Source organism: Ochotona princeps, chromosome 17 (genome assembly GCF_030435755.1).
Source record: "Ochotona princeps isolate mOchPri1 chromosome 17, mOchPri1.hap1, whole genome shotgun sequence".
Lineage (NCBI taxonomy): Eukaryota > Metazoa > Chordata > Mammalia > Lagomorpha > Ochotonidae > Ochotona > Ochotona princeps.
In genome coordinates this window covers 51,614,214-51,620,213 of record NC_080848.1, presented here as the reverse complement: position 1 = coordinate 51,620,213, position 6,000 = coordinate 51,614,214, and the positions used below count along the sequence as shown (strand labels likewise).

At 43.8% G+C, this 6,000-nt stretch overlaps 1 long non-coding RNA gene across 2 annotated transcripts in view; it reads left to right on the top strand.

Annotated features, from left to right (window-relative positions):
* The first annotated feature begins 3,105 nt into the window (after positions 1–3,105).
* LOC131482404 (uncharacterized) overlaps positions 3,106–6,000 on the top strand; it is a 42,517-nt gene continuing 39,622 nt past the window's right edge. For both annotated transcript variants that reach the window (XR_009246966.1, XR_009246967.1), the window contains exon 1: positions 3,106–3,542. This is a non-coding gene — a long non-coding RNA (uncharacterized LOC131482404). The remainder of the gene's footprint in view (positions 3,543–6,000) is intronic.

Here is a 6,000-nt window from a genome sequence, read left to right as displayed (position 1 = left end):
AATGCTGAGATTTTTGAACAATTTATCTAATTCATGCTAAAGGTAAAAGCAGACCCTTCCCGGGTTCTGCTCTCCCACCCAAGAAAGCAAATTCAACTCTTTCAAATACCACCTCTCAAACTTAAGCTGGGCTGGTGTTTATCTACTGAGATTTTTCAAAGCAAAGAGTTAATAGAGGGTCATTAAGAGTATTATTTAAATGGATATTCATTAAATGGCAATGCGGAGATGGACTTTTCACATTTTCACAGGTGAGAAAGCGAGCCCTGGTGAAGTGGAGTGATTTAGTCATACACTTAGTAGCTGGCAAGAAAGATCTGTAATGTCTTTTGATTCCAACTGCGATTTGTCTTTATGCTGCTAGACAGCTGCTTCTGGCTTTGAGAGATTCTGTAAGACACAAATGCCCTCAGAATTACACACACCGATCAGAATTATGCACCAACCAGGCATCCTTCTCTGGAAACAACATAGAAAGATTATGTGGTGAGCTTGGGAGCGTGGTGCTCTGAGGAGCAATTATTCCAGTCAGGTTTGTGCAGTGAACTTGACTTTCCTGCCTGGTGTCATAACCTTGACTGATTAGTATTAAGAGTTGGGGTCTGTTACCTTGTGTGTATGTGTGTATGATAGTAAGGCTACCTAGAGCCTTACTAGAATTAAGAAACACGGGACAAACGACTTATAACTTCTATCATTGGGTTTTAATGTATTCTTTAAAAAAAAAGGAAAAGAAAACTGTGCTGGGTACAGCTAAAATAGGAAGGTGCTTTAAACAGTTTCTTGAAAAGTGCCTATTATGAAAAAACATGAATATTAATTTTTTGCACTAAAATAAACTTTCCTTTTCATCTCATTTTCCTATAAGCTATGTGAAGCAGCTTTGTATGTATTTATAATTTTAACATGTGCATGATATTGTGCAACTAAGATTGGTTCTAGAGAGTAAGAATATTGGGGTTCCAAAGAAGCTTTGTGAATTTGGACAAGCAACATTTTCTGAGGCTCACTTTCCCCATTTGTACATAGGGATCATAGCAAGTTCACAAACTCGTGGGGTTCTGCTGAAACTAACTAAGCTAAGGAATACGTGATAGGGTACCACCTGCACCCAAAGTCCAGTTTGGGAAAGGAAAAGAAGGTTGGGGTCATGTTAAGAGACCGAGACCAGTACTGTACTACATTCCGTATCAGGGCAGCTGTTCAAGTCTCAGCTACTCTGCTTTCCATCCATCTCCATGCTAATGTGTCTGGGAAAGCAGCAGGCAAAGGCCCAGGAACTTGGGTCCCTGCCACCCATGTGGGAGACAGGTGGAGTTCCAGGATCCTGGCTTTAAATAAATAAAATAAGTTCTTGAGGGAAAAAAAAAAGAGAAAAACCTAAATTTAGAAAACAAGAGCTTCTACTAAAGAACATGCCCAGTCAATGCCAGAGGGCTCCAGAAACCAGGAAGCTGGTATCTGTGTCTCTCACAGCATTTGTGTTGGAGTCTGGTGAGGCCCACTATCTCCCCACAATCTGTTCATTCTCTACCCAGTTCTCCCACTCTTTCCCAGCAGAGAGCCTATTTCCAGATCAGATGGCCCCCGGCACTCAAGTCAACCTGCCTTCCACATACCCTCTGGACAACAACAACAAAAATCCCAAGAAAGATGGAATCTGAAAACCTGAAAGTAGCATGATACACGACACTGACTTTCTCTTCTAACTGCCAGTTCTTGAAGCTTTCAGAGTAGACATTGGGCAAATTGGAATATATTCAGTACCGAATCGAAAGATTGTTGGAGGTGTGACGGCAAAGTCCTCATGCCTGGCTTTGAGATGGGGCTAGAAAGAATCGAGTTGAGGGACCAGTGTGATGGCTCAATGGTTAAATTACTGCCTTGCCGGCAGTGGGATCCCATGTGTACACTGGTTCCTGGCTCAGGTGCTCCACTTCCCATCCAGCTCCCTGCTTGTGACCTGAGAGACAGTAGAGGATGGCCCAAAGCTATGGGACCCTGCACCCGCTGGGAGACCCAGTGGAGGCTCCTCACTCCTGACATCTGACCGGTTCAGACATTATGGTCACTTGGGGAATGAACCAGTGGACAGGGGAACTTTCTCTGTTTCTCCTGTCTGTAAAACATGATTTGCCTTTCCAATAAAAGTAACAAATAAACCTTTTGGGGGAAAAAAGAATCAATTTGAAAACCTCCCACTCAGCTAGGATGATGGTAATGATTCAATATGCCAGGAACATAGTGAGACCATGCGCTCAATCATTTATTCATCAAATAGGTGATGAGGAGTTATTAGGCACTGGGAGGATTTAAAGAGTTAGAGAGCCAAATAAGCCAAGATCCTGTCCTCGCTGAAACTCTATTCTAGTGTGGGGATGTGAGGCCGACAACCATCAGACAGATCTGTAACACTGAGCAGGGTACATGTTCTGTAGGAAAGAAAATGCGAGCAAAGAACAGCTGTGTGGTGTGTGCCCAGGTGGGTCAGGGAAAGTTTCCCTGAAGAGATGGTATGTGAGCAGATATCGATGAAGCTAAGGGGTGAGCCATGAGCATGTCCAATGCAGGCAGTATTCCCCAGGCCGAGGAAACAAATGCCACGGCTCTGTAAAGTGAGGACCCGCACAGGAACACAGGACAGGCTGCTGAGGCAGGTGAGCCGGGAGGAGGGAACTGAGTGGCAGAAGGGTGTGTGTGTGTGTGTGTGTGTGTGTGTGGTGGAGGGGATCAGAGGGATAGACATCGCAGAACCTTGCGAATTAAGGCTGAGGGCTGGATTTTCAATATGAAACGCTATTATGAAGGACATCGTATTTTTCCTTACTCTGTGCTCAGTACTGGCTCTATGATCTGCTCTTATTTGTTTGACAGTTTATGGTTGTACAGATTTACGGGGTATAAGGTGATGTTTTGACATATGCATAGTTTGCACACTGACCGAACCAGACTGGTGCGCATATCCACAACCTGGTGCGTTTATCGTTTCTCTGTGGTGAGCACATTCAGCAACCAATAATGTACTACGTCCTTGCTAACGGGAACATTAGCACTTACTTCGCCTAGCTAACAGTAACTGCGTACCCGGTTGACTTACCTCCGGTCTCCTTTCCAGTCTCTGAAAACCATCATCTCCTTCCACAACCTCAGCTTTTTCCAGCATCCACATCTGAGTGGGTCGTGCCGGGTAGACCTGCGTTATCCTCCGCGCAACATCGCTGTCTTCTGTCAAACCCAAAGAACACGGGAACATGGAAGCCGGCCTGCTCTTCATTCCACGAACCGCTTTGGAAGACCTTTGTTGCAGACCTTGGGTTGGAGCGTTTGTTCTTTGAAACAGCTTCTGACGGAGCCAAAGGGAAGGGGAGTTGGTGACAGAATCCATAACCTGAGGCAACAGCCGAGCTCCTCACCAAGACTCCAACAGGGAGGGCGCAGTCACTTCCGGTGCGCCCCAGGGCCTCTTGGGAGGCGTCCCACAGAGGGAGCGAAGGCCGGAAGTGAACCCCGCCTGACCGCAGCTGCTCGGATGCCAGGACTAGGTAAGTATGGATTTGAGAATTTGCGAGTGAGGGTTTATTCCATGGATTGGCTGGCGGTGGTGGGATTCCAGAGAGAAACTGCATGTGGGACTGTGTGAAATTGTCTGTGGAGAGGAGATGTGAAGGCAGGTTCTCTTGTGGGATTGGGCCAGAAGGATTATTCTGGAATATTCTGAAACCACTATATCCCATTGGAAAATGTCCACGCTTCCTTTGGCATATGTTTATGTCACACATCGTATGTGGCGTCGGGTGCTTAAATCTGGGTTTTCCACGAGTCCTTTTATTTCAGAGTAGAAAACAAAACTACAAAACAAAAAGTAATTCTGTGGTCCTGAAGGTACTACCTTCCCCGCCATGCACTCGCGTGAAGGGAATTTCTGCTGTTTGGAGCCCTCAGGTACCTCAGTTTTCGCACCCCGGTTCCTGTGAGGAGCTGAGAGAGCAGCCCGCCCTAGGAGAAGGTCAGGCTGCCCCAGGCTAAGCAAAGCCCGCGGGGGTGTTTTGTCTCCGTTGTCAAGGAGAGGCTTTCTGTCTTCTTTTTTTTTCCCCCCTCTTGAGTCCTCCGGAAACGGCTTCTTGGTGGCCCTTGGAGCCAGGAAGGAGGATTCAGGCTGGTAAATTCCAGCCCCAAGTAGGGCTTAAGGATCTGCCCGCGTTAGGAAAATGTGAGTGATGGAGCCTGCGGTGAAGGTGCCTGGGGACAGTGACCTGTGTCCCCTGTGTCCCCACCCGTGCCCCAGCCAGGAGGACGAGGGCCAGTGTGCTCCCTGACAGCTGCGCGGGGTTAGCCTGGAATGTTAATCCCAACCCAATCCTGGGATGAAGGCCGCAGCTTTTAGCAGCTGCGCTAATGGTTTCACCCATCAAGTGACCCTCCCCTCTCCGCTTTTCTGCCATCAGTTATATCCATGCTGTTTGATGAGAAGTGGGTATGAAATATAGTTAGGAGGTACATTGTTTTACAAATGCAAGCCTTTAGAAAAATCCACAAGTAATACACAGCTTAAAAAGCAGAATTAAGTATATACATGCATATATGTTTACATATGAAGAATCAAGTATATATTAAAAAGGTAATTTCATTGTTTTAAAATGCACAGATTAAATCAAATTTACTGTGCACGGCATAATGTTTTGAAGTATACGAGGTTCATGGAAAAGTTTTTTTTAAACTGAATGGATCTCAGAATTCTCCATGAGTTTTATCAAGTACTTTTAGTAGATGATTAAAATTTGGTTGATTAACAAATGTGTTACCTCATAGAATTATGATTCTGTCATGAGAATATTTACTCAGCATTTTTCAAGAACACAGTGGTTGTGAACTATTGTCACTATGTTGGACAATAGGTCTTTTGAACTTATTTTTCCGACTAATTGTAATTTTGTATCCTTTGACCAGCATCTTCTAAAATTTTAACACAGAGAGGATTCTCTGTGTTAACCACTACTGCTAGCAAATTTTGTTAACCACTACTGCTAGTAGTTTTTTTTTTTTTTTTTAAGTTTTGTGTTTGAGAGTGAGGAAAGGGAGGGAGGGGACAGGAGGCACTTACCCAGCAGGCATTTTAACCAGGAGGCTGAATACTGAGTGTTGATTATGACTTTGATTGCTTCTTTGGTTTAAAAATTTGAAAGACTATTTTGAATTTTTCCTTTTTTTTTTTTGGTCTTTGTAACTAATCTTAGACATATTTGAGGACATGACATGCACAATTTATATTGGAAAAGACTAAGGAGGGTGGGAGTGATGAGATCATTGGAGAACAGATACTGGAAGTTAGAAGGAGTGGAGAAAATCCAGTCTTCTCTAGATTCTAAGTGTGTTCTATGCCTTCCTCTCTTTCTGGAAGCCAAACTCATACTGTAATGCATCAAAAACTTTACCTTATCCCTTGTCCATCCTTCTTTTTGCGTTATTGTATCACTCCTATATGTATTACCTTTAGTAATTCCAAAGTCATCTACTTCTCATCTCCCAATGGTATATTCCTCTGGTATAAGCCATTGTCATTTTCATTGTGTTTTTTTAATTGTTATTGGTGGTGATTCTAGTAGACTCCTAACTAGTTTCTACCTTTATTCCCTTTCTGCATATATATATGGATTTAAATGTTAAATCCTTAAAGTGTCCCTGGAGCAAGACATCATCTGACACCTTGCACCATTTATTTGTCTTTTATTAAACTATCTTTTCCATTTTCCTCCAGCGCCACTGGCTTCCTTCCTTGCTCCACAGTGAAGAGACTTTGCATCTTCTTTTGTTACCTCTTTCAGGAAATTGTCAACCTAAGCGGAAAAACAATTGGAGGGAAATTTGCTAAAGAATAATATTTATTTAGGAAAAGCAGAACACTGCAGTGGGAATACACAGGAGATGGTACAGTGGTTTGAATATTAATTTGGATACTGAATGTCCTTCAAATGCCTGTGTGTTTAAGATTTGGTCCTCCAT